Source organism: Ammospiza caudacuta, chromosome 11 (genome assembly GCF_027887145.1).
Source record: "Ammospiza caudacuta isolate bAmmCau1 chromosome 11, bAmmCau1.pri, whole genome shotgun sequence".
Taxonomy (NCBI): Eukaryota; Metazoa; Chordata; class Aves; order Passeriformes; family Passerellidae; genus Ammospiza; species Ammospiza caudacuta.
This window is the reverse complement of record NC_080603.1, coordinates 2,161,398-2,185,897: the sequence shown is the minus strand read 5'-3', so window position 1 is coordinate 2,185,897 and position 24,500 is coordinate 2,161,398.

Genomic DNA, 24,500 nt, shown 5'->3' with positions numbered 1-24,500 from the left:
TCCTGCTGGCCACCCCATTCCTGATCCAGGCCAGGAGCCATTGGCCTTCTTGCCCACCTGGGCACACTGCTGGCTCATGCCCAGCCTGCTGTCCATCAGTGCCTGCAGGTCCCTTTCTGCCTGGCTGCTGTCCAGCCACTCTGTCCTCAGCCTGTAGTGCTGCAGGGGTTGTTGTCGCCAAAGTGCAGGACCCGGCACTTGGACTTGTTAAACCTCACCTTGTTGGATCTGGGCCCTGGAACCAGCATGTCCAGGGCACTGTGCAGAGCCCTCTTACCCTCCAGCAGATCCACACTCCCAGACAACTTGGTGTCACCATGGTTCCATGAGGCCCCAGAGTGTCCCAATGATCTCCATGATTCCATGAGGCCTCCCAGTGTCCCACTGTCCCTTTGGTTTCATGGAACACCCTGGGGTCACAAATCCCATGGATCCTTGCACCCTGCAGTGTCACAATGGCACTGTGGTCCCCCAAGGCCCTCCAGTGTCACAATGAATCTTTGGTTCCATGAGGTGTGGCAGTGCAGCAATGCTCTCCTTGGTTCCACAGTGTCACAATGGCCTCTCAGTCCCAAGGGCCACCACGGCGTCCAACATGTTTCCTTCATTCCATGAGGCCCTGAGGAGCAGCACTGGCCCCTTGGTTCCATGGGCCCCTGCAGTGTCACAATGGCCCCATCCTGACACCAGGTCCTGCTCTGTCACAATGCTCTGCATGGTTCCACAAGGCCCTGCAGGGTCACAGTGGCTTCTTGGCTCCATCAGGCCTCAGAGTGCCGCCATGAATTCCTTGGTGCTGCAGTGTCACAATGGAGCCCTGGTGACACAAGATCCTGCAGTGTCTCCAGGGACCCTTGGTTCCATGGGCACCACAGGGCCACAGTTGTTCCCTCAGTTCCCAGAGTCCTTGCAATGGAGCAATGGCCCCTTTATTCCATTGTCCCCAGGCTCTCCAGGGGCTCTCCTTCGTTCCACAGTGGCACAATGGCCCCTTGGTTCCACAAGGCCTTGCAGTGTCACAGTGGCCTCTGTGGTTCCACAAAGACCCAGACTATGACAATGGACTCCTTGCTTCCCTTCATGCCCACAGTGCCACAATGGCTCCTTGGGTCTGTGCTGCCATGTCATACACAGTGTCACCATGGTCCTCTTAGTGCCACCAGGCCCTGCAATGTCACAATGGCCTCTTGCTTCCCCAGGGCCCTGCAGTGTCACAATCATCAGAGAATCAACCAGGCTAGAAAAGACCTTGGAGAGCATCAAGTACAAACTGGAACCCAACACCACCTGGTCACCCAGACCATGGCACTGAGTGCCACATCCAGTCTTTCCTTAAACACTTCCAGGGATGGTGACTCAGCTACCTCCCTGTGCAGCCCATTCCAATGCCCCACCACAGAATCACAGAATTCTGGTTCTCCTGGCCACACCCTTTCTGATCCTTTGGAATGCCAGGTTGGATGAGGGAAATGATGGGGAAAGGATAGGGACAAAGTGTTCTAGATTGTCAGCCATGAAGTGTCTTCATTTTCATATCTGTTCAGACTGCATTAGAAGGTGCTGGGGGTCAATACCAGTTGGATATTGCTGAGATCAATCTAGAAACAGGAGAAGAAAACAAAACAGTACTCTCTGCAATGTTTTCACTATAGTATATTCACCTTGAATACACTTCTTTAATCTGTCTAATCAACTGTGGAGAGTTTTGTCAAAGAGTGGCTTGAGGAGAGAGGACACAGCCGAATTGATTTGGTAAAGATGTCCTAACTAGAGCAGAGGCCTTTTTGCAGGCAGGGTGTCTGTTGAGAAAGTAGCAGGCTAAAGAATAGAAAAGTACAAGACAGTGGTTAATTCCAAATCTTGCACCTGCAAAGATAACGTGTCCTTGGGCCTAGCGGAGGATGATAGAGAAATGGACAGCGAGGTGTGAGAAGTAGAGAACATAGGCCCAAATGAATGTGGATGAGTTAATGGTATAGTTTAACCAATAGATTGCTTGGCTTACATAATATTCATGACCTTAATATTTGCTGTATAAGTGTTTGATGCTTTCTTCAATAAACTGGACCTGTGATGAACCATCTGGTGTCCTGGTCTCCTTCCTACGACACATGGTGACTCCGACTGCTGACCCTTAGTCTCGACTAAAAGAAAAAGGGGGAGAGAACGTCCCACGGTCGAGGAAGTTGGAACTGGGTCCTGTTCGCAGCCGGGACGGTGCCGGAATTTTGAAGCACCCTTGGGATTCACATCGGTGACTTAAGCCATTCATGTGCTGCCGGAGCCTGGAAAGCTGCAAGAGCGCTCATGAAAAAAACGGTATGGATAGGCAAGCAGCATACGAACTCTTCGCCACGTATTTAGAAAGGCGAGGGGTAAAGGGGATAGATTTAAAAAAGGAACTCCCAGGGTTGCTAGCCTACGATTATGCTAAAGGCGTTTTCCTTAACCCACATACAGTTCATGAACTCGCTGAATGGAGAAAGTTTGGGGATATACTGTGGGAGGCGGTGTTAGAAGATGATAAAACAGCAAAGAAATTGGGCAAGCTATGGCGCGTGGTTCACAACGCACTACTTCAACATGTCTCTGAGCGTAAGGCGGCAGAAAGGGCGACAGAAGCTCATAAGAAAAATATAGGGTATGGTCACGAGGACGATCCTCTCGTGCCTTCGGTAAACAAGGTGTTAATACCGATGGGTTCACAACAGTCTGGGATGGAGGATCCTGTTACAGGCGCGGGGGGGCCGTCTGCACCTCCTCTGTCAGAGGAGGAGGACGAGCACGAGCTGGAGGATAGAGGAGAGCGCAGACAAAGCCTGCCGCCTCCCCGCAGAGAGCGTGAGCCGAGCCTGCCACCTCCCCCACCCGAACGGCCTGCGCAGAGGCAGCAACAGTGCAAAACTCTCCGAGAGTCAGATCCTATCCCAGGGGCACTCAGTGACCCATGGTGGGAGATGGCTAAACAAAGGAGAGAGGCTTGGGCTGCTCTGGCAAAAGAGGCAATGCAAATGGGGGATCATGAGGCAATGGAGGCCGCTTCTGCTCTTGCCTGTCCGGTTACATACACGCCACAGTATGATGCTCAGGGGAACCACACACAGAATCTGGCGGAGTACAGTCCTTTAGACTGGAAGTTGTTATCCCAATTGCGGTCCACGGTTAGTCAGTTCGGGGTGAAAAGTGAACCTGTTAGGCAGATGCTAGATTACCTTTTTAATACACAAATTTTGTGCCCGAATGATTTGAGGGGAATAGTGCAGCTAATATTTACTCAGTACCAACAGTTGTTGTTTAATGCGCATTGGCAAGCTTTGGTTAATGAGTCAGTCGCGACACAGCGAGATCAGGGGGACCCGTTGCATGGAGTGACAATGGATGAACTCATGGGCTTGGGGCCATACTTGCGCACGGAGGCACAGTTGATATCAGGAGCAGATAAGCTTAGAGAAGCCATGCGGTTGGTACGTGCAGCCATAAAAAGAGTTAAAGAGCCAGGAGGGCTGCCGGCGTACATGGGCATAAAACAAAGCAGAGAGAATCATTCGGGAGTTTTATTGACAAAGCAGCTGCGGCTATAGACTGGGCTGGAGTTGCAGAGTACATGAAGGGGGCGCTATTGAAGCAGTGTGGCTTACAGAATAGCAATCCGGCCACGCAAAGGGTGCTAGCCACTCTGGGAGCAAATTGGACCACTGAGGAAGCGCTAGAGTGAATGGCATTACAGCCAGCAGCCTCACAAGCATTCTTGGTAGATGCAATAAAGGAATTAGGAGTAGGGCTGCAAAAACAAGCAGAATCCACTCAAAATCAGGTGTTAGCCGCTCTTGCTCCTCTCTGAAACAGCTCAATGGCAGTCACGCAGGGAGGCTCGAGAACATACCCCAAATGTTACCAATGCGGCAGTGGGGGACACATGCGCCGAGAATGCAGAGCAACTGGCTTGTGGTGCCAAAACTGCCAATCCAGCTCCCACAACACTTCGGCTTGCCGGCGCCGATCAGGAAATGGGCAGCGGAGCGCGATTGCCAGCTGAGCCAGGACACAAGTTGTCGCTGTGACATCAGCATCATCTCCTGTCTGCAGCCAGCAACAGCAGGGAGCCTCGGCTTGGACATAGCAGCAGCAGTAGATGTCACGTTAATGACGAACCGTCCTGAAAGGATATCAACTGGAGTAAACGTTCCTCTCTCACTACAAGGGCAAATATGTGGAGCCTTATTGCTGGGACGCTCTTCAACATCCATGCTGGGACTAGTTGTATTACCTGGGGTCATAGATGCGGACTATACCAGAGAAATACAAATCATGGCTTACACCCCTTATCCCCCAATAAAGATAACCAAAGGACAACGCATCGCACAATTGGTACCACTACCACATATGACATTGCGTATACCATCATTTAGTGGACAGAAGCGGGATGGAAAGGGTTTTGGCTCTACCGGTGTTACACTCCTGACTGTAAATCTTCAAGAGAGGCCAAAACAAAAAGTTGAAATTACCCATGGACATCAGAGCATAACCCTTTATGGATTATTGGATACAGGAGCAGACACCAGCATTATATCGCCAGAAGCATGGCCACAGCTTTGGCCCCTGCTCCCATCAACAAACATGCTCACGGGAGTAGGAGGACTTACTTTGGCAAGCAAAACACCACCGCTGTCGGTGCGCATTGATGGGCAACAAGTGTCTGTTGTGTTTTCAGTCATTCAGTTGCCCCCTACAGTCTCTTGCCTGATTGGCAGGGATGTTTTAACACAGCTGGGGGTGGTGTTGACCAATTACCACCCTTTGGGGTAATCTCCATTGCTTGGACTTTCCCCATTCCACTCACCTGGAAAACAGATACACCGGTGATGGTTAAGCAATGGCCCTTGAAAGGGGAGAGTCTTATGCATGCCCATGAATTGGTGAAGGAACAATACGAGCAAGGACATTTGCAACTCTCAACGAGTCCATGGAACACGCCCATCTTTGTGATCAAGAAGAAGTCAGGGAAACACCGCCTGGTACACGATCTACAAGCTGTGAATGACCAGATGGAACCGATGGGGGCCTTGCAACCTGGTCTTCCGAATCCAGCCCTGATCCCTCAAGATTGGCCACTTTTAATCATCGATTTAAAGGGTTATTTTTTCACTATTGGACTGCATCCCGATGACATGAAGAGGTTTGCCTTTACCCTACCAGCAATAAATCGTGGGGAACCACACAAAAGATTTGAAAGGACGACACTTCCGCAGGGCATGCGGAACTCCCCCACGTTGTGCCAGCTTTATGTTGACGCTGCATTACAGCCATTACATCAGCAGTGGCCAGCTACCATAATATATCATTACATGGATGATATTTTGTTTGCGCAGCAACAGTCATTATTCCCTTTACAGGTTGACAGCATCAGAGACACTCTTGCAGCGTCTTCACTTGTTATTGCCACAGAGAAAATTCAGACCACGAAACCATGGAAGTATTTGGGATGGACTCTAATGGACCAAACAGTGGTACCCCAAAAATTAGAACTGCACTTGGACATTAAGACTTTACATGATGCTCAAAAGTTGCTAGGAGACTTACAGTGGCTAAAACCCATTGTGGGAGTACCAAATCACTTGTTGGAGACCCTACGACCCTTGTTAAAGGGTACTGATCCCACTACCCCTGTATGCCTCACGAAGGAACAGCATACTGCCCTACAGCAAATCAGTAATTGTGTACAACAAGGATATGTGTCCCGTCGACAGCTAGATTTTCCTATTGACCTCGCTGTTTGGAATAGTCCTTGTCACCTGCTTGGCGCTCTCTGCCAATATGAGAACAAAATGGGGTAGATACGGGTATTGGAATGGCTGTCACCACCATTTCAACATAAAAGAACAATTTTTCCAAAAATTGAACAATTGGCTGCGTTGATTAAAAAAGGCCGTCTCAGAATTACTGAAGTGGACGGTTGAGAACCTGCCACCATTAGGTTACCCATGGAAAAAGAGACGCTGGACTTGTACCTGGTTAATTCAGTGGACTTACAGGAAGCATTATTGACATCATCTGCAAAGGTGGAGACAAGCAAGTAGGTGCCCAGGGTCCTGCAATGGATGACAGAATGGGACTGGATCACTCGGCCGCTCAGAAGAGAGCGACCCATAGAAGGAGCTGTAGAAGTCCATCCAAAAATCCTTCATTTTTTGCCTCACAATTGTCATGAGAAAAGACTACCGAAGGGTTAAAACTGCTGAGCCGGTTGGGAAAGAAAGTGTCCTGCTTATCTAGTGTGTTCACAAGTGATGTTTGCAGAACACGCCATGCTGTACTCAAAAGGGGGCATGATGCCCTTTTCTGCACAATTGAACTGGACTTTCTTCCAAACTCCTGACCTGGCTGGACTGAGCTCTGGGGTGGCTCGCCCCCGCTCCATGAGAAAACCCCTCTTGCCTGTCTTCAACCACCGTGATGGACCAACCAAGATGCGAATGCCCTCATCAAGGAACCAAGAACCCCTCTGGCACCCTATTGGCACCCCCATGGCACCCCCATGGCACCCCCCTGGCAACCTCCTTCCAGAGACTGGGACTGTACTCCCTCCCAACTCAGGGAGGAGGAAAACCTAACGTACCTGTGAACATTCGGCCATGAAAACAATGGACTTCTCCCCTCCATGGAAACCTAATTTCAGCCACCCTTCCCCCAACCAAGAACAGTATATATATTGGGGTTCGGTCCGACTGTCCTTTGAGTACTCCCCAAGACGTGTTCCAGCGAGTTTTGGCGGCGGGACCCCGAGGACATCACATTTTGGTAGCTATACCCCATTCCCTGACCTTCTTTCCTCCCTTTTTTCCTTGTCTTACCCTTCTCTTCCCCGGATCCCTTAACCAAACACATATTTAGCTGTGGTTATAATCAATAAAATTGCACCTTGTTGATTTGTTACTGCAAAACCCCTGTGCCTTTTGTTGGTTATTTTTGCACCCAAAAATCATTCGTCACCCGTTCATTTCAGGCGGACCTTCACAGGAGCCACCACAGCCTTTACAGATGCAGGGAAGAAATCGAGACGTGCTGCTGTTACTTGGCAAGTAAAAGGACAATGGAAGCATCAACTTCTTACAGCAGACCCTGCAGACAGCCTACAAACCTAAGAATTGTTAGCAGTAGTATGGGCAATGTCCAACCTGCAAGAGCCCTTGAATGTGGTCACAGACTCTATGTATGTCGCGGGAGTAGCCAGACATATAGAAGGAGCAGCAATTAAGGAAGTGAATAACAAACGGCTATATGAGTTACTGGTCCAATTAAGGAAAGCTCTCCGGGATAGAAGTGCGGTGTACTCTGTAATCCATATCAGGAGCCATAAGTGGTCCGAGGGCCTAGGAGAAGGGAATGAGCATGCAGATAAATTGGTTACCTTACCCATTGATAACTCTTGTCCTGTTGATAAGTATACCTTAGCAAGAGAAGCCCATAGTAGATATCATCAAAATGCAAAAGGGTTGGCAAGGAACTTTGATTTGGGCTTACCAGAAGCCAAGGCCATTGTCAGGGCATGTCCAATATGCAGCTATCATAATGGGGGAATAGGTCTGGGCTGCGGAGTTAATCCTCGAGGTTTAGAAATGAATTAGAAATGGCAAATGGATGTCATGCATGTAGCTAGGTTTGGTAGGCTCAAATATGTGCATGTTACTATAGATACATATAACCACTACATATGGGCTACAGCTCAGGGAGGAGAGAAAGCGATACATGTGATCAGGCACTTATTGAGCTGCTTTGCTGTCATGGGAGTCCCAAAAGGTATCAAAACGGATAATGGTCCGGCTTACACAAGTGCTGGGGTCCGAAAGTTTTTGGACCAATGGTCTGTCAAGCATGTGACAGGTATTCCACATTCCCCCACAGGACAGGCGATAGTAGAAAGAGCAAATGGTACCCTCAAAAAATATATTGACAAACACCAGGATTTAAAGGACCCACAAGCATGCCTGACTAAGGTTTTGTATGTGATCAATCATTTATGTGGTTTTTGGGGAGGACAATGCCCCTCCTGCAGTTAAACATCACCCGAGATCAAGTCAGGAAACTATTAAGGAAACGGAGGTCTGGGTGAAGTATAAGAACCCAAGCACAGGGATATGGGAAAAACCCACAATAGTGTTATATTGGGGCCGGGGATATCTTTGTGTTTCCTCACCAACAGGGTCTTTGTGGGTGCCTGCCAAGTGGACTAAACCTGTCTTTAATGCAGCATCTGGTGAACAACCTTACAGAGGGGGACAAGGAGCGCCTGAAGAAGAAGCTGCCGCTGATCTTACAACCCTTATTGCTGCAACTGAGGGGACGCTCAAAAGCAGTGGACAGAGCAGTGACACGTCGCTACCGGACGGCCAGGGAGCTGATTGACATGGTTGAAGCACTATCAACCTTCCACATAAAAGGACCGGTGAGGGAACGCTGCCTTGAGTCGCAGCCCCTGTTGTGCTGCATGGGTAGCTTTATATTGTGGGGGTTGTGGTAAAACCTTTTGGTTGGAACAGTCCAGGATCTGGGGTTTATGGTGTAACACCTGTAAGCATGAATACACATGGGGGGAAGACTGGCAAAGGGAACTAAGGAGACAGACGGGGCTAGATACGGCCCTAGCTTTAAATCTTTTCAAGTCTCCTGAGCAGAAAATCTTGGCCTACTACCGGTGGGAGGTACAGTGTATTGTGAAAAGAGTTAAGGCTCAAAGTAAGTCATACATAGCCTCTGCTAGGTGTAGAAAATTGGTGCCTTTAACGCAGCATTCTGTAATAGGACCCATTAAAGGAGATCCCGATGAGGCATTGGAGTCCTGCATTGAGAGTCTTCAGGGATTTAGATTGCAAGAGTTAGGATCGGTGAGGTTAAAGACAGATAAGAAAAAGAGAGCGAGAAAAAAAACAGAAAAATGAGGCTTATTTTTGTTATACTGCTCAGTGCTGTGGCAGATGGGGCAGTAGAAGTAACGCACTTTAATCAGCCAAGAGATAACATATGGATAACGCTTGCTAATCAAACTAACCAATCTTCACTTTGTCTTAGCCTTGAGGGGGTTACTAATCCATTTCGAACATGCTTGGTGGGTCTTCCAGTGTGGTCTCCTCGGGAATTTTGCAGTCTGATCAATAATCAAACCCTATGCATGCGCAATATGACAAACATTAAACCATCCACGCCAGGTTACACCGCAGGTCAAAGTAACAGTTACCGCCAATGCTTAATAATCTTATCGCTTAATACTACCCTGCATTCTCCTCCAGAGGAACTAGATCTCTTTGGAAGTGCAAACGCCAGTATGACTAACACCTCAAATGGCGGGTGGTTCAGTTTTGAGCCCTTAGATCCACAGAATTTATATTGGCATAGAGACGTATGGGCTACCCTGGATTCATCCCTCGGTTTGGATACAGTATCTAAACAGGTTTATAGCCAATGTAAAGGCACTAACATTAGGGCATCGAGGAAATTACCCGCAGGGATATTTCTCATCTGTGGAGACAGAGCTTGGAATGGCATACCAGTCAGGCCACAGGGTGGACCTTGCTATTTGGGGAAATTGTCATTGTTTCACCCCAGCGTGTCTTCATTAATGCAACTCAGTCAAAATTCAAGCAGGAGGAGACGCAGCCTGCATAACTTAGACTGCAGCCAGATAGGAGGCCCACGGTTTTGGAGTGAGTTTAAACAAGTGGTAGTCTCAACTATCTTGCCAGGAGGAGCTGCAAATAAAGATATGAACTTAGCAAAGCAGTTGGGATGCTGGGCCAGGGATGAGCTAGACAAGACGTCACAAATTTTAGATATGCTAACCGCAGATGTGCAAAGTGTTAATCATGCTTTTTTGCAAGATAGAACTGCTATAGATTTTTTGCTTTTAGCACAAGGTCATGGATGTGAAGAGTTTGACGGAATGTATTGCATGAATTTGTCTGATCACTCTGTGTCTATTCATGCGAAGATAAAAGAATTACAGCAGGGACTTTACAAACTCAAAGAAGAAGAGGGTTTGGGAATTGACGAATGGCTTAAAAGCTTAGGACTTGGACTGTGGCTGAGAAACCTTGTGATATATGCTATAGGGTTACTGGGTGTGATTTTGCTGCTTTTGCTTATTTTGCCTTGTATTTTTAATTGTATTCAAAATATGGTTAGCCGAATGATAGGAAGAACCTGGCAGACTAGCCTTCTTGCCCAAGAACAAAACGGGGGAAGTGTGGAGAGTTTTGTCAAAGAGTGGCTTGAGGAGAGAGGACACAGCCGAATTGATTTGGTAAAGATGTCCTAACTAGAGCAGAGGCCTTTTTGCAGGCAGGGTGTCTGTTGAGAAAGTAGCAGGCTAAAGAATGGAAAAGTACAAGACAGTGGTTAATTCCAAATCTTGTACCTGCAAAGATAACGTGTCCTTGGGCCTAGCAGAGGATGATAGAGAAATGGACAGTGAGGTGTGAGAAGTAGAGAACGTAGGCCCAAATGAATGTGGATGAGTTAATGGTATAGTTTAACCAATAGATTGCTTGGCTTACATAATATTCATGACCTTAATATTTGCTGTATAAGTGTTTGATGCTTTCTTCAATAAACTGGACCTGTGATGAACCATCTGGTGTCCTGGTCTCCTTCCTACAACAATCAACCACACTAAGAACTGAAAACTCGAATGATTCCCAGGAACTTTTCTTGTTCAGGTATTTTGAACAAATGTTTATGAGCTCTTCTTTCTGAATTCTTGAAGTGAAGAGATGAAGAAAGAAGAGGCCTCTGGAGTAGTATAATTCATCATCAGCAACCTCCAAGTGGCTGACGATCCATCCCCATCAGAGCAGCAATGAACAGAAATGGGCACAGCTTTGTGACTGCCCCAGCTTTGGCATGGGCCCTGGGCCTGGAGCGGGAGCAGCTCTTGAGGGCCCCAAGGCCACGGCTCTTGTGCTGCCCTGGGCAGATGGGATGGCAGCAGGGGCTGCAGAGCTCTCAGCACCTTAGCCCAAGGGCAGCAGGGCAGCCAGGGAGCCTCCTTGGGCCTTGGCCAAGCACCTTCCCCCATGGCTGGGGCTGAGTCCTGTGGCAGCTACAGCTGCTGCTGTGCCCTTGGCAGGGGCTGAGGCCATGGGGCAGTGCCCAGAGCAGCCTGGCCTGAGCAGAGCTGTGGGGCCAGAGCCGGCTGGGCTGGGCTGGGGAGAGGCCCTTGGTGCCCAGAGCCCAGGGCAGCTGGCAGAGCTTGCAGGGAGCTGGGCTGGGCTCAGAGAGCCTGGCTCAGAAACCATCAGTGTCCATCTCTGCCTGACTGAGCGTGCAGGGACAGGACTCAGGCCTGGCCTTGTGGGGCAGGGCCAGCACCTGTGCAAGGCATTGCAAACAGGCAAGTGGCCCAGAGAGGAGGCTGCTCTGTGCCCTTGGTGGCATGGACAGAGCAGGGAGGGGGCCCAGGACATTTGTCAGCGCCAGCCTCTGTAGCCATGTGTTGGCAGCCCTGGCTGCTGAGGCCAGCTTTGGCCTGGGCTGAGTTTGGCTGTGGCCCAGCTCCATCCTCCTGCGGAGCTCAGGGCCTGTTCCCGGCCATGGCCAGCCCTGGCTGCCTCTCTGCTGGCCCAGAGGCCGGCAGAGCCCAGGGCAGGGCTGTCTGTGCAGCCCCACAGGTGCCACGGGCTCTGCAGGAGCTGGCAGAGGCTGCTCAGCAGGGAGGCCATGGGGCACAGAGCCCCAAGGCTGCTGTGGGCAACACGGCACAGGGGCCATTCCAGCTGCAATGCTCCTGGCCTGGGCTGGGCCTGCCCAGGGGCTGGGCCACCATGGCTGGGCCAGCACAGGGCCATAAAGGGGCCACGCAGCCGCTGCCGGGGCTGACAGCAAGGCCAGGCACACACAAGCAATTGCTGCGCATGGCCTGGGCTGGCCAGGCCTGACTGTGCCAAAGGCAGAACTCAGCTGCCCTTGGGGGCTGCAGGAACCGTCCAGAGCCCAAAGAGCCTCCATGGCTGTGCTGGAGACCAGGGCTGCAGCAGGGAAATGCAGGGCTGCTGCACGATGGGGAGGGCATTGAATTCCAGCACACACCTCAGCTCTCTGATGATTCCAGCACCATGCTGGGCCCTGTTTCAGACTGGAGCAGAGCAGATGTTGAGGGAGCAGGAGCCCTGCAGGGCTGACAGGGACCTGCAGCTTGCAAGGTGCTCTGCTCTCCCTCAAGTGCTCTCTGAGAGATCCAATCCCAGCTGGGCACCTCAGGGCACAAGTGGCACTGGCTGTTCATGGGCACAAAACTGATGTCTGCCTGGAAAATGGGCACAGGTGTTAATACCTGTTAGTTTCATAATATACAAGCAAATCTTTATTATCTGGGTCATTTGAGAACTTTTAAGAAATGGCACAGTTTTCCCAGCAGGAACAGGAATTTCCTGGATGTATACAGATGGCAGGAAGAGAAATACTGATTTTGTCTTCTACTGATGTTACAAATTTTCTGTTTATTACCTCCTCTCCATTTTCCTTCAGGTGTTTTTATCTCTTCTGTTGAAACGGTCATGTTTACGGACATCTCTTCTTTTACAGCAGGTGGATCTATATACTTCTACTGCTCTCTGATTTCCTCCTCTAGATGCTCTCTGCTCATGCAAGTGTCTCTCAACTGACTGGTTTCATGCTTTGAGCTGGAAGAAATTGCCCAATATTTCTGAAGTTCAAATAAATAGATAATAAATATTATCTTAATTGTGTTTTTATCTATCACAGAATTACCTTATGTCTTTGTCTAAAACTGTTCCTGTACAGAAATTCCTTGGGGATGTTGGGCATGTCAAATGCTGCTGGGACATCACAGAGAGCTGAGGAAAGAGCTGTCATGGTTGTTAAACTGTTCAAATATTCAACTTGTGTTTGTTGGCAGGAAACCTTTCTGCGCCTCTGAATGTCACTAGTCCCTGAGTCCAAAGGACACAAACCTGATGAGTTCTGGTTCCCACTGCAGGGACACTTGGACCTTGGCTCTGCGCAGGAGAGCTCTTCATCCTCTTTCTCTCTTTTCCTCCCTCTGGGCATGGAGGGAGCTCCTGACTTCAGCCTGTGACTCATGTGTGCAAAGAGCAAATCTGGGCAGAATTGGGGCAGGGAGGGTTTGGGGGGACATTGGGATCTGTGCTGGGCACAGAAGGTGTTTTCCATTGCTCTGAGACTGTCTGCTGTGGAAAGTGGATTTAATAACCAGCAGAGGAACGACTTTTGCATTTGATAGAACTGTGCCTTGCCTTGGCTTTGTTCACTGACAAGAAATGAACATCCCTCTGTGTCTCGGGCAGCTCCTTCTCCAAGGAAAGCAGGTGGGAGTTGGAGTCAAGGAGCTGAAAGCTGCAGGTGCAGCCTGGGCTGGAGGGAGCTCAGATTTGCACAAGGCTGCTCTGAGTGCCGGGGCTTGGATGGGGGAAATGTTGGGGTGGGGGTAGGGACAGAGTCTGATTGATTGTCAGCCATGAAGGGTCTTGATTTTCATATCTATTCAAAATGCATGAGGAAGTACTTGGATTCAGAGTCAATTGGAGATTGCTATTAACCTTCCCCTGTTATTAAAATGAATAAAAGAACCCTAAAGAGGACCTAAAAAATGTTTTCTCACTGTCTTTTAAAATAGAACATATTCAGTTTAATGCACTTCTGAAATCTCTCTTATTAACCACACAAGATTTGGAAACTGAAATCAAATTATCCCCAGAGGCTTGGCTTGTTAAGATGTTCTGAATGTTAATGAGCCCTGGGACACTGAATTCCTAAACTCAAGAACTGAAGGCTGAACAAGCCCCTAGAGCAGTGAAATTCAGCAGCAGCCTCCAAGCTGCTGAGGATGTCAGCAGCCCCCACTGAGGCCATCCCTGCCCAGAGACCGTGGGGGAATGGGCAGACAAGGAGAGCGTCCCTGGGGCTGGGACAGCACAACTCAGAGGCACCAGCGGCTCCAGCTGGGAAATGGAGTGTGGAATGTGGCTGGGAAAGCCCTGCCTGGGCTGTGCCAAGCAGGACAGACAAGCCCTGACTTCCAAACGCTGAACAACTCTCTCAAGGAGATATTTAAAAGGAATTACAATTGTTTGTGTACTCTGAGTTTGAGGCATTGGAGAAATACCAACAAGAGATTCTCAGGAGCTCAAAACAACAAACCAGCTATTACTGAGTACTTTAGAAAAGCAGAGAAACTTGGCAAAAAGTTTATTATGACATCGTAGTGGTTGTCGTTTGTCAATTTAAGATTTTTCTGTTCTTGAGATTTCTTAATTAATGTATTGATTACTTCTGGGAGTGTAATGGGTTTTAGTGTCCGTTAATTATTTATGTATTTGTTTTGTTCTGAAATGGGAGTATGAGAAACATAAAGTAGGCTTAAAATTTTAAAAGGGTAAAAGAAAATTTCTTTAAAGCAGTCTAAGTACAAAAGGCATTTAGAATTAAAACAAACTTTTCAGTACATTTTTTTTTCTTTCCAACTTTTTCTTTTTACTGACAATGGAAACAAAGTAAACTTAAAATTTCTAATTAGTTTACTATTTCAAGAATAGTCTTTTTTAATTTTAATTAGGGAGAGAAATTTTTTTCTTGTTAAGGTTATGAAGATTTTTTAAAAGGGGAAAAATTAGGTTTTTTTGTGGTTCTTAATTCTCTCATGCATAACAACTGTCTGGGGGAATTTGTTATTATGAATATATTTTTTTTTATTGCTCCAAGCTTTTTTACAGCTTGTTGATGGGCCATGTAGATGTATGGGATTTTGTTTTAAAGATTAGTTATTTAAAGGTAAATGTTTTTATTATTTACTTTTAAAATCATTTTTATCTCTAGGAATAGAGATCTTCTCTTGGGGGTACTGGATTGCTATTTTCTGTCTGCTTAAACTTTTTATGAAATTACATTTATTTTAACATTTGTTTTTTTAGTAAAGACTTTTTTGTTTGATATTATTTTGAATATTTTAATTTTTTATAGTTTTATATGTAATAAAGAAAAATAGTCTTTTCTTTATAGTTTGTAAGAGGATTTTAGTTTTAATATTAAGGTGGTTTTTTTCTGTTTTATTTGGGGTTTAATTTCTTCTTTACTGACTGATGGTCTTATCTTTTTTTTTTTAATGTTTGTATTTTGTTTTTTGCCCTTACTTGAGGGAGGATGTAAGTATTGAAAGGATTAACACCTGACCTGCCAGTAACCTGTGGTGGAAGTTGTGTTAGGATTAGTTTTATGGTTGGTTATTTGGTTTTTACATGTTTAATTTTAGTGGTGGGGTTATTTTGTATGGGTTGAAGGTTGTAGGAGTTTTTAGTTTTAATTGTGTTGGGGTGGAGGAAGACACTTGATGGTAAGATTTTAATAGCTGTGGCTGGCTTTGTTTTGGTTGGGGTTTTGTGGCCTCTTCTGTTTCCCTGTTTGGTAGTTGTTGGGGTTTAGTATGGTTAGAATGAGGCCGATGGGGAGGGCGCAGCCTGGGGAGGGGAGAAGGGGCTCTTGCTTGGTTTGGTTTGATTTGGTTTGGTTTGGTTTGATTTGATTTGGTTTGGTTTGGTTTAGTTTGATTTGGTTTGGTTTGGTTTGGTTTGGTTTGGTTTAGTTTGGTTTGGTTTGGTTTGGTTTGGTTTGGTTTGGTTTGGTTTGGTTTGGTTTGGTTTGGTTTGATTTGGTTTGGTTTGGTTTGGTTTGGTTCAGATGCAGGCCAGGGCCAGGGCCCACTGCTTCTTTGTTGACTGGACAAGAAAGAGGAGGTTCCTGAGGTTTTTTAACATATGTGTTTCACAGTGGTGTGTTCTGTATCTTAGTGGTTTAACAGGTTGTCAGTTACACAAAAACTTTTGTACTACTTTTAAAAATTCTTCTCACGTCAGACTATGACAGATATTCAATCAACAATAAACACTTCTCAAGGCATTGACTTGGCCCATTCAACTTCATAAACTCTAAGCCTGTTCAATTTAATGTTAATCAAAATTTGCAGGAGCACAGAAACAGAAGAAGAAGAAGACACAGAAAGAGAGAAAAACATAAGATTTAGAGAAGCACACACATAGCCACCAACTCCTGGATTCCAGCACTGCTCAGACAGAAATTCCAAGAGGATGTAGGGTCAAGATGTGTGCTTGCCTTGTGGTCAGCCTTTAATACCCCTTGGTTTCCCTGGGCCCTTCCCCCAGGTGGGCCTTGGGCTCATTTGGTCCCTCAGGAGCTGGGCTGGGGCTGCAGGGGTGGCTGTGGAGCATTGCCTGTGCTGTGCCAGGGACTGGCAGCCACTTCTGGGCTGCATAGAGGCTCTGAGGGGATTGGGGTTCCAGGGCAGGGCAGTGCTGGGGTTCCAGGGCAGGGCAAGTCTGGACCTGCCCCTTCCTCCCCCACACACAAAATGTTTCTAGCCAACAATCTCCTCCAGTCTTTCACAATGGACAATGTTGGAGGTGGAAATCCTAATTCTGTCCATGGGCACCTGGGCAAGGACAGTTCTATTCCATAGCACAGAGCCCCAGTGTTTGGAAGGCAGGCAAGAGCCTCACTGGGTAAAGGCCAGCCAGACTTGTCAGTAAGAGCAGATTTTTTCTGGGACCATTCTTTGAACGCAGGGAATTTTAGAGGTGGAAGCCCAGTCTTGGCCATGAGTGCTTGGAGAAGCAGGACAGTTCTTTCCCATAGCAAGGAAAGCACAGAGCCTTCCTCAGTGTTTCGAGGACCGATGAGAGGTGATCCTTGTGAAAAAAATTGCCAGCCAGACTTGTCCTGGCAATATTCCTATGGGAACAATCTCTGGAAATAAGGAAATTTGGAGGTGAAACCTTAATTCTGGCCATGGGTGTCTGGAGGAGGAGGAGAGTTCTTTTCCATGGCAAGAAAAGCATGGAATCACAGTGTTTCAGCAGCAGATGAGAAGAGACCCTCAACATGCCAAGGTCAGCTGGACCAGTCAGGCGGCCCCTGGGAGTCCAAACCAGCCAGACCTGTCCTGTGGTCCCTTGGTTTTGTGGGGCCCTATAGTACCACAATGCTGCTTTGGATTCATGAGGCCCCACAGTGCCACAATGGTGACTTGTTTGCATAGGGTCCCACAGTGTCACAATGGTCCCCTAGGTTCTAGAAGGCCATGAAGTGTCACAATGGTCCCAATAATTCCATGAGGCCTTGCAGTGTCACAATGGTCTCTGTGGTTCTCCAGGCCCCACAATGTCACATCACTCCTCTATTCCATGAGCACTGCAATGTCACAATGGACCTTTGGACCCTGGGGGTTTGCAGTGTCACAATCGTCTCCTTTGGCTCCACAGTGTCACAATGGACCAATGATGACTGGAGGCCTCTTTGTGCCACCCTGGAGCTTTGGTTCCATGCAGCCCTGCAGTGTCACAAAGGACCTCTTGGTGTCACAAGGCCCCACAGTATCACAATGGTCCTCTTGGTTCTGTGGGGACCCCCAGGGTCACATTGATCTCACTAGTTCCATGAGGCCTCAAAGTGTTATGATGCTTTGCTTATTCCCTGGGGCCTCGTAGTGTCACAATGGTCTCCATGATTCCACGAGAGCCCTCAGTGTGACAATGGCCCCTTGGTTCCATGAGGCTGTGGAAGTGTCTTAATGGTGTCTTCATCATTTCATGATTGCAATGTCACAATGGACCTTTGGCCCATGAGGTCTTGCAGTGCCACAATGGCCCCCTGGTTCCGCGACACCCCAAAGTGTCATAATGTCCTCCAAAGTTCTATAAGGCCTCTCAGTGTCACAATAATCTCTACATTCCATGGAGCCACACAGCATCAGTACAGTCCCCTTGGTTCCATGAGGCCCAGAAATGTCAAAGTGCCCTCCATGATTCCATGAGGCCCCACAGTGTCACAATGGTCCCTTGGTCTCACAAAGCCCCACAGTGTCACAATGGTCCCTTGGTTCCATGGGCCCTGTGCTACTGCATTCCCCCCTCCCCTTCTCAGGCCGCCCTGCCAGCTGAGAAATGCTCCTTGGGCCTCAGCCTGGGCCAACAGCCCCTGGGCTCAGCTCCTCTGCAGCTCATCACAAACACTGTCTGCTCCAGGCACTGCTGCTGCCCAACCAGCTCCTGGTTTCTGGAGGAGCAGCCCTGGGAACTGTTTTTGTTCCCTCAGTGGCACAACATCCCTGTTCTCACACTGCCAAAGAAAGCTGTTGGTGCCAAGTGCGGCCAGGATGAGCCATTGCTGGGACTGAAGCCCCTCTCTTGGGGCCCTGCAAACAGCGCTCCAAAAGGAGCCCTTGGAGCTCTCCTGGGCCAGCGACTCCCTCTGAGTGGGGCCTCTCCCAGCCGGGAACTCTCCCGTTTGCTGCAATCGGGGAACATCCCTGAACAATGACAGAGCCTGGGCCGATCCCCCCCTCCTCCAGGCTCAACCCTTCACCCGCTGGGGAGATGCCAAAGGATCCACAGGGAGCATTTCCTGTCCTCAGGGGAATTTCTCACAGGTGCCTTGCACTGACTTTTGTGCACACAGGAGTGCCTTTGCTGGGGAAATGTGGCAGAAATGCTGCTCTCTGAGGGGCTTGAGTGCCTTGGATAGCTGAGTCAATCAGGCCTGTAAGTGAGGTTAAATCACAAGGTCTTAGCTATGTTAAATGCTCCTAAAGGCTGTTCTTTGTCTAAGTTGTTAAGTTTAAATTATTAGCTAAGTTAAACATTTTTAAGTGTTTTTCCTCTATTAAATTGATAAGTCATAGGTGATAAGTTAGGTTAAATAGTGTTAAGTGTTGTTCTTTTCCTAAATTGTGAAGTTGAAGGTATCAGTTAAGGTTAAGTGAAGTCCTGTTAAGTTTGACCTCTGTTAAACTTTCAGGCCATATTCCCTTTATCCTTGCCGTCACTGTCCTTGTGTTTCACACACACAGGGACAGTTCTTGCCTAATTTCTGGTTTGATTACTTGTATTTGGTTTGGTTTTGTTGTTGCTTTGTTTCCTTGGTGTTCCTGAAGTGTCCAGTCAGGAGCAGAGTGACTCTTGCCAAGGAACTTTGTGCTGCTATCCCTTAATATTAAATTTTTGCTGTTTTTTTCTGATCCCTTGCTAGGGATTTTTTCAGCGCTCTCAAGCTCTCATTGGTACCAGGGTGAAGGAACCCTGGCCCAGGCTCTGGCCCTGGGGGACACGGGGACACTGCCAGGGGGTCCCTGTCCCCCTGTTCCACTCCCAGGGCCCCAGCCCCCCGTCCCCGTGTCAGGCTCTGGGGTCGATCTCGTGGAACATCCTCTGGGGGAGGCTGTGGGGCCGGGGGGACCCGGGGGGACAGGGGACCTCGCTGTGCACGAGCAGAGTTGGACTGCTCTGGGGGAACTGTGAGGGGGGCTGGGGCAGAGTGACCTCCCCAGTGACCTCACACAGCCCCTGTGATGTCACACAGCCCCCTGTGATGTCACAGACTACTCTGGAACATCACACAGCACCCTTGTGATGTCACAGAGTCAACTCTGGGATGTCATCCTGGAATGTTATGCAGCAGCACTGTGATGTCACAGAAGACTCTGTGATATCAGAGAGTCACCATGTGATGTCAGAATCTGTCCTGTAATTTCACAGCCTGCTCTATGATTTTACAGCCAGCCAGCGATGTCACAACCCATTCTCTGATGTCACAGAGCCACGTTCTATGATGGTAGGATCTGCTCTATGGCCTCACACCCTACTCTATGATGTCATAGACAGCTGTGTGATGTCACTACCACCTCAATGATGTCATAAAACCCTCTCTGTGATGTCATACTGACACTCTCTAATGGCACAGCACACACTTTCACCTCACAGCCTGCTCTATGATGACATACAGCCATGCCATGATGTCACAGTCTGCTCTGTTATGTCACACAGCCCCCTCTATTATTGTATAACTGTTCAATGACCTCACACAACAAACTCTGTGATGTCATAGCCCAATCTGTGACCTCACACAATCCACTCTGTGCTGGCCTTGGCCTCCTGGGGATCACCTCTCATCTGCTTTCAAAACACTGGGGGCCTGTGCTTTTCTTCTCATGGAAAAAACCATCTCTCAAGTCCAGGCATCCATGGACAAAATTGAGAATCAGCCTCTGAAATTCCTTATATCCAAGGATAGCTCCCAGACAAAAGCTGCCAGGACTATCCAGGTTCCCTTGGCTTCCTGAGGATCCAGCTCTCATCTGGCTTTGAAACTCTGGGGCTCTGTACTTTCATTCCCGTGGAACTGTCCTTCTTGTCCAGATGCCCACAGACAAAAGTGGATTTGGCCTTCCAAATTCTGTCTGTCAAAGTATTCCTGACAACAGCTCTGGCTGGTCTCGGCCTCCTTGGGGCCGCCTCTAATCAGCCTTTGAAACACTGGGGCTCTGCCCTTTTCTTCCCATGGAGAACTGTCATTCCAGTCCAGGAACCCATGGCTGAAATAGAATTCCACCCCAAAAACTCCCCGTATATTGAAGGTTGCTTTCAGACAAAAGCTGCAAGGAGAGACAGATCTGGCTGGCCTTGGCCTCTGATGACTTCTTCTCATCTGCCTTCAAACCCTGGTGCTCTGAGGTTTCCTTCCTATGGAAAAAAACCGTCCCTCTTGTCCAGGTGCTCCTGGCCTCAGGCACTTGACCATTGTATAGGGACACAGGAGCTCTGTGCTCAGTGGGGTGGAGACTGAAGACAGCAGAGGAGAGCCCTGGGAGGGATTGAAGGGTGGTTTCAGAGATGTTGGATCTTTTTGACATAGTAGAGGACAGCCAGAGAAAGAAAGAAATAATTCCAAGGGCAGCTGGGAAGACCCAGACTGGACAGCAGGAGAAAAGAATTTCCCTGCCAGGGCAGGGTTGTGGTGCAGCACGTCCCCCAGCAGGAGCCTGGAGCAGCCCAAGGCTTTGTGTGGGCAGGCACGGGCAGGCAGGAGGCAGAGCTGTCAGCAAAGCAAGGGCCCAGCCAGGTGGGGCAGCCGCGGGATGCCGACAGCCTGCAGGGACAGAGACACAGGTTTTCTCAGCATCAGAAACACCTTTCCCCTGCTTGCCCCAAATTGTCATCACTGCCACCAGTTCTCTGCTCTAGCTGGAACCTGGGGACACTTTGTCAGTCTTGTGCCTCACAGGGATCTACTCAAAGTACAAGAATCTTCAGTGTTTCAATCTTACATTGGGTTCTTGAGAAAATTTGTGAGCCCTCTCTGAGGGACTGTGTCTGATGCAAAGAGCACCAAAGTCCCAGAGGCTCATTAAAGTCCCTGTGCTGTGTCTGTGCTGCTGAGCTGGGCCGGGCTCCTGGCACAGAGGCAGCTCCTGGCAAGGGCAGCGCTGCAGAGAGACAGCTCTGGCCAGGAGCAGCTCCTGTGCACAGCCCAGCAGGGCTGGGGCACTGCCAGGGCCCCTCAGGGACACCAGCAGGGCACAGACAGAGCTCACAGGGGCTCAGCACTGGCAGGGGCTGGGGCATGTCCCCGAGGGGGCTGTGTCACAGCAGCACCTCTGTGGCTGTGTCATAGAGGCACAGAGCAACTGTGATGTCAGCAAGGGGTTGTGTGACAGCACAGAGTGGGATGTGTGAGGTCACAGATTGGGCTATGACATCACAGAGTTTGTTGTGTGAGTTCATCGGCTGCTACAGCAACATGCAGGGGATTGTGGGACATCACAGAGCAGGCTGTGACATCATGGCATGGCTGTATGGCATCATAGAGCAGGCTGTGATGTCAAAGAGCATCACAGAGCTGGCTGTGATGTCATGGAGCAGGGTGTGACACCATAGTGCAGACTCATAGAGGGTGGCTCTGTGACATCAGAGAGTGGGTTGTGATATCACTGGGTGACTGATTAACATCACAGAACTGGTGATGACATCATAAAACAGACTATGATGTCACAGTGTGACTTTTTGATATCACAGAGTCTACTGTGACATCACAGAGTGTCATGGATATATTGTATGAAAAATCCTTTGCCAGGATTTTTCTTCTGAGAAGCTGAGAGTCCTCAGAAACAAAAGGTAAACAATAATTATCTGCTGCTGTGGAATGCAACAGGTACATCTCTGATTGGTCTCATGTGGTTGTTTCTACTTAATGGCCAATCACAGGACTGTCTCGGACTCTCTGGTCAGTCACAAGATTTTATAGTCATTCCATTCTTTTCTACTCCTTGCTAGCCTTCTGATTAAATACTTTCTTCTATTCTTTAGGTATAGTTTTAATTTATAATTTCTTTTAATATAATATATATCATAAAATAGTAAATCAGCCTTTTGAAACATGGAGTCAAGATTCTCGTCTCTTCCCTCATTCTGGGACCCCTGTGAACACCACCACAACAGAGCAGCTGGATGACATCACAGCGTGACATCTCAGAGTTGGGTCTGTGACATCACAGGGGCCGTGTGACATCACAGGATGCAGTGTGACATCACAGGGGCTGTGTGAGGTCACTGGGGAGGTCACTCTGCCCCAGCCCCCCTCACAGCTTCCCCCAGAGCAGTCCAACTCTGCTCATGCACAGCGGGGTCCCCTGTCCCCCCGGGTCCCCCTGCCCCCGGCCCCACAGCCTCCCCCAGAGGATGTTCCACGAGATCGACCCCAGAGCCTGACACAGGGCCAGGGGGCCGGGGCCCTGGGGGTGACACAGGGGAAAGGGACCCCCAGCAGTGTCCCCATGTCCCCCAGGGCCAGAGCCTGGGCCAGGGCTCCTTCACCCTGGTACCAATGAGAGCTTGAGAGCGCTGAAAAAATCCCCAGCAAGGGAACAGCAAAAACCAGATTTAATATTAAGGGATAGCAGCACAAAGTTCCTTGGCAAGAGTCACTCTGCTCCTGACTGGACACTTCGGGAACACCAAGGAAACAAAGCAACAACAAAACCAAACCAAATACAAGTAATCAAACCAGAAATTAGGCAAGAACTGTCCCTGTGTGTGTGAAACACAAGGACAGTGACGGCAAGGATTAAAGGAATATGGCCCAAAAGCTTATCAGAGGTCAAACTTAACAGGACTTAACTGATACCTTCAACTTCACAATCTAGGAAAAGAACAGCACTTAACATTATTTGACCTAACTTAAAACCTATGACTTAAAAATTTAAAAGAGGAATAACACTTAAAAATGTTTAACTTAGCTAATAACTTTAACTTAACAACTTAGCAAAAGTACTCTTAGCAGTCTTTAACTTAACTTAGACCTTTTGATTTAACCTTACAGGCCTGACTGACTCAGCTATCTCAGGCACTCAAACCCCTCAGGGAGCAGCATTTCTGCCACATTTCCCCAGCACAGGCACTCCTGTGTGCACACAGACACAAAAAGTCAGTGCAAGGCACCTGTGAGAAATTCCCCTGAGGACAGGAAATGCTCCCTGTGGATCCTTTGACATCTCCCCAGGGGGCAAAGGGCTGAGCCTGGAGGAGTGGGGGGATCGGCCCAGGCTCTGTCGTTTTTCAGGATCCCCGAGTGCAGCAAACAGGAGAGTTCCCGGCTGGGAGAGGCCCCACTCAGAGGGAGTCGCTGGCCCAGGAGTGTCACTATAGGACACGAAAGAACACAAGCTCACACCATTGTTCTCAAGGTTAAGAAAAAAGGAGAAGTTTATTTTCTGACTCCAACATTTATAGTTTTCCAAAAGTGACAGCGTATTGGAGGGTGACAGTGACACCTCTCCAATGACACTGGTCAAACAAACAGTCCATCGACTTTCTCCTCCTCCATAAAAGAATGCAAAACAATGAGTTATTTATAGAAAGTTGTGTGAGAAAGTTCACTACAAGAATGTCAACATCAGAAGGCTTAGAAAATCTTAAAAAAAAACAGGGTGACATCTCACCCTTTTCCATTTAAAAAAGAAAAAAAGAAAAGAAAATGAACAATATGAAAAAGAAAACGTGAACAATGTTTAGCGTCCATTTGTTGAGGAATCATCAGAGCGATCACTCTCATCATCTGCATCCGAGTCATCACTCAATGATTCAAGCGCTTGATGCCTTTCAGGTTGGTCACGGTTTCCATCTTGCTCATCAGCAGGATTTTGTCTCTGCGGTCGCAGGTCAGGGCGAATACATTTCAAAGGTACCCAGCATACCCCAGTGTATGTGGATACACAAGCATACCTGTTCCCCGAAGGGATAAGCTCATAGGGGCCTTCCCACTGTTTGGTGACTAAATTCCGCACCGGAACCTTTGTTCAAGGCTGATGTGCCTCGTCCACAGCCTGCAACGAGAGATGGTGATTCAAAATGACAGGATTATTTGAGTTCTGTGGCACAGTGAGATGACTGATTGTGCACAAAGCTTTTGCCAACCGACTGTGGGGGGTTTCACCTTGCATTCCCCATTTTTGTTTTTGAAGAACCTGCTTCAGAATACCATGAGGGCATTCTACAACACCTTGACCGGTCAGAGAATGAGGGATACCAAACTTGTGTGAGACACCCCACAACTGCAGGAACTGCCGCACCTTTTGCAGTGCGTAAGCAGGACCATTGTCGGTTTTCACAGCAGAAGGTATGCCCAGAACA